We start from the raw sequence: 4,728 nt of genomic DNA, 5'->3' as shown, positions 1-4,728 counted from the left end.
ACCGCCTTAGCTTTGTTCATGGTTTTGCTTTTGGCTGTTTTGGGGGGTCTCAAGCTATGGACTTAACACCCTGCATTGATTTCAATTTGTGATTATTGTGTTTTTGAGATGAAAATTTGTGGTTTGGGAATGTTTATGTGTTGTGATCTTTCTGCTTTGATTTGCCAGTGCTGGTGTTTAAACACTGTGGTAGTTGGTAGATTTGGTTTGCATGTATAAATTAGCTGTGAAATTAGAGAGGGAAGAAGAAGAAAGTTGCTTGCTTTTGCATGTTATGAGTAGTATTGTTTAGTATATATGCTGAAAATTTCCCTATTTGGGTTGTCTTGGTAAGAAGATGAAGGAATCATGTAAAGGCATGCAAGTAAATTGGGGAAGTATTGAGTTGAGAAATGTGGGTAGGAAAGAGAGTGGATGGGTTATATTTGGTTATTCGAATCTAATAAATTTGGTATTGAGGGTTGAAGAACTTTGTTGTTTTGCTGTCCAGAGTTTGGGTGTCCAGAGTAAATTTTGGGTCATTTTGATTCCTTGTTTGCTATGTTTAAGATGATTTCGTGTTCTGGAAGTCTGTTCCTTTCTGTTCTGAAGCTTTAGAACTTGTTTTGGTACTTCCAAAGTCGAATTAAAGCTTCCAAAACCAAGTCTTGTTCTTGCTGTAAATTTCCAGAATTCTGCAGAAAAGCTGATTTTCTTGCCTACTTTGAGGCATGATATCTTTCAGCTCAGGCCTTTGTTTTGAAATCTGAAAATACCTTGGTAAAGCTCATATATCCATCATTGTGTGTGTTAAATTTCACAGGTTTTGGTTCCCTTTTGGTGTGACAAATAGCTTGCCAAAAACAGTAGCAGACTCAGCAAAACTGAGTTTTCTGGATTTTCAGATTTTGTTCCAACTTTGCAAGACCGTAACTTTCTATCCAGGGCTTTGTTTTCAAAACTTAAGCTATGTATTTAAAGCCTGTAGTACCATCTTTAAAATAGGCTTGGGTTCAATAATTTTGGTTGGAGTTGAGTGGGTAGAAATTGAAGTCAAAGACAGCATCTTGCACACTGTTTTTAATTTTGAATATGCTTCCTTGTTTTCTGTTGAGCTTTGGGTGTCCATAGTAGTTTGGTGTGAGTGGTGTGGTTTTGGAATTAATGTTGCTGCTATGTACGTGAGGGCCTTGATATGGTTTTTGTTTGCTTATATGATATGCTAGACCTATTTGTGGTATGATTCTAAGGTTGCATGTGAGGCCTTGAAATGGCCGTATGGACATGTTCGATTAAATGTAAGCATCCAAAAGATGAAATGTTTTGTGAGTTATGATTGGTCGATGAATTTATGATTGGTCAATATTAAGTTCATTTAATTAATGATGTGATTATGTCAGTACATTAGGGACTCCAGTGAAAGCCCATTCTACCGTACCTCCTATGTGCACCCATTCGGCAGATAAGTCCCTCATTTGATTGCCTTTCATTAGATTGAAAACACAATCAGGATATGAAAGTCTAAGTCTTCATGATTAAACTGAGAAACCACCGAGAGATTGGCATTCGACCAAGAGAGGGATATGTATTTGATCGAGAGACATAAGTCATTAAAATCCCGAGTAACATCGAGCGAGATATGTATTTGACCGAGAGGCATAAGTTATTAAAATCCCGAGTAACATCGAACGGGATATGTATTTGACCGGGAGGCATAAGTCATTAAAATCCCGAGTAACACCAAGCGGGATAGGTAATCCACCGAAAGACATAAGTTTTATATCATCCCCTTAAAAACGGAGCAAGTGGCTTGATAAACCACAGACGACGTTAACACCCCGTCACTCGAGTAGAAATACAGGATATGGAAAGGGCTCGCTACCTTTGTCCATGGGAAAGTGTAACACCCGGATGGCCGTAAAAGGGGAGCCAACGGTATCTTGCCATTGGAAACGTGAAAACATATCGCCCGGCCGAGTAAGTTTTGAGGCTGGGGGTCTAGAGGGACATTTTTTGTCTTATCAGCGGACTTATAGATTATGGTGTATATCAAGAAAAAGTAAGACCCGGAATAAGATCTTACGTTACAAGGAAAAGATAACATTAACCGAGAGTAAGATTTAATGGGTAGCAAGTAAAGACAACACCTGAGTAACACCGATGTGTAAAAAGGAGCAAGACCAATATGTCAAAAGTATAGAATATCAACAAGCAAGACCCGAGAATCACATTGAAAACTACCCACCCGAGTACCAAATTCCTCGGTGGTATAAACAAATAGAAAGCAACACCGGGGATAACACCTATATGCTAAAATGGAAAAACACCCGAGCAAGACTTGGGGGGATATTGTGAATCTTGTCACTCCTTTCAAAAAGAGAGAAGAAAATCATGAGAAAGGGGGAGAGGGAAATAATTCTGAGTAAGAGAACTTTCTTCCTTAGAGAGTTGGGGGGACAGGGGGTGTATGTCGTTACTCGGTCGTTACTTACACTTGGCGGCATACAATTTATTTGTAACTCTCCAAATAAGATGGTCCTCTTATTCGGGAGTTGGGGGGACATGTTGGTATATATACCGCAAGCATAAGCAACGACCTCGTAGACTGTTTTCTGGCCACGAAGGGCCTCGCCCCTGACATACTTCCGGTAGACCGACATCCAGGCTACCTCGTCATGGTGAAATATTATCCGTACCACATCGGGAAGGTGTTCCTCCAAGCTCCACAAGAAGACACCTTGATAATAGTCATGTGTAGTAGTTAGTCCCACATTGATAATAGGTAAGAGGAGGAAACCTTCCTTAGCTATAAAAGGAAGGCTTCCCATATGTAGAAAGCTCTCTAGCTAGCTGGCTGCATGATGATCTCTCTCCCGACCCCAAAGGCATATTGGTCATGATAGTTGATTCTAAAGTGGACGTAGCCATGTCCTCCGATGGCATGGTGAACCACTATACGTGCTTGTCTCTTGCCCATGATGTTTATTGTTCATGTTCGTGTTCCACCGTGATTCTACATAGTCTCCGGGATTATGCAGAAACAGTAATAAAGAATAAAGACCTAATCTGGAAGCAGAAAAACCACAAACGCTCACAACTCCGAACTCAAATTCGTCACCTAGTGACTACTCCCGAGTCAAGAACGAGCTCGAGTGTGGTATCCAGGCTTATTGCAATTGGCAAAATTCAAGTTCGTCTGTGACTTTGGTTTATTTCATTTTCATTTCTCTGATTTTTTTGTTTTTTTTGTCAAGACCTGGGTAAGTTTGAAACTTTGAATTGCTTAGTGCTTAATGTTATTCTCTGTCCGAGTTGGTATGAATTTTTGGAATCTTAGAATCTTGGAAATATGTCTTTGCTTTCATTGAGATATGTCTCAAATTTCAGGCTTTCCATACCCGAAAAGAACCGAGATCCGAACCGATATTTTCGTATTCGGATCCATTCAGATCTTATTTTTAAAAAATACATAATCCGAACCGAAAAAATTAAACAGTTCGGATCATGGATCCTATTTTAAAAAATATTTTAAAAAATGAATCTGATCTGAATGCAGCTCTACTCCAACGTATAGGATTGATAAATTAGTCTGGGTTCACATTCAAAACCAATTGGCAATGAGTGGAGAGACTCAAACTTTTATAAACTCACAGACAATGTCTCATGTTCCCGATGTGAGATTCATATATCAACAAGGATAACATCAAATTGGTGGCGTTGAAAGTTTAACCTAGCTCCAAATCCATTCACGAAGAGCGTCATACTTTGGCGAGTGTCATCTAGAAATTAAGTTTGTATAGTAATCTAAACAAAGTTAAGGCGTACCTCAAATCTCCCTATGTTACTGAAGCTAGTAATACGGCGATCTATACTGCCACAACATCAAGGGGACAAGGCATTACTGATCAAGAACCTACACCGATCGATTAATATACAAATGGTTTATTTAGGAGGGTATTAAGGTAAGAGCAACTGTAACAACAACCAATAACCAAGTTATATATATATATTACCCATATTTTCGAGCTGGATATTGGATGGTTAACGATGTGATATATATTATCCAAGATGCACAAACACACATCTTTAATGAGAGGTAATCGTGTGACTTGATGTCGCAAGACATCGCTACATTGTGCGCATATGTCACGAGAGTAATGTAAATGTAGTAGTAACTGTACGTAACCAGGATTATATTTGTAACTAAGGAGATACACCATACTAGAGGAGAGGGAGGTGACTTTCGAGGGAGCAAAGGCCACCAAACGTGTTAGAAACTTGGATAGCAATCAAACCATAAGAAGATGAACCATAAATTTGGGTCTCCATTCTAAGAAAGAGTTAGAGCCCAAATCAGCCCAAACCAACCACTTGGGTCCTATATCCGAGAACAGTGAGTAGGTCTTAAGAAAGCCCACCTCACTCTAGCCAGGCCCACAATAGCCCAATCCCACAATGGGGGATCCAACCCTACTTTGGACATCCATATATCTTTCCATCGACCTTTGTCGACGTCTCAGCGTTGACACTGTCAGTGGTCGCAACGTCGACTTCCATCGTCGCTTTGGCGTTGACCTCCACCGTCGCCCCATCGTATTCCACTAGAAATGGCCCTTAACAGTCCCAACCTCCATGTTGTTGACACAATGACTCGCTTCGATTTTGGCTGCCGTTCTAGCATTTTATCACCCCCGCGACACCAAATAGGACACTGGGCTGTAGCCAAATGCCGCAAATTCCATAACCCAC

This window comes from Fragaria vesca, linkage group LG3 (assembly GCF_000184155.1).
Source record: "Fragaria vesca subsp. vesca linkage group LG3, FraVesHawaii_1.0, whole genome shotgun sequence".
NCBI classification, from domain to species: Eukaryota; Viridiplantae; Streptophyta; class Magnoliopsida; order Rosales; family Rosaceae; genus Fragaria; species Fragaria vesca.
The sequence above is the reverse complement of the archived record's forward strand: the minus strand, read 5'-3'. Positions refer to the sequence as shown.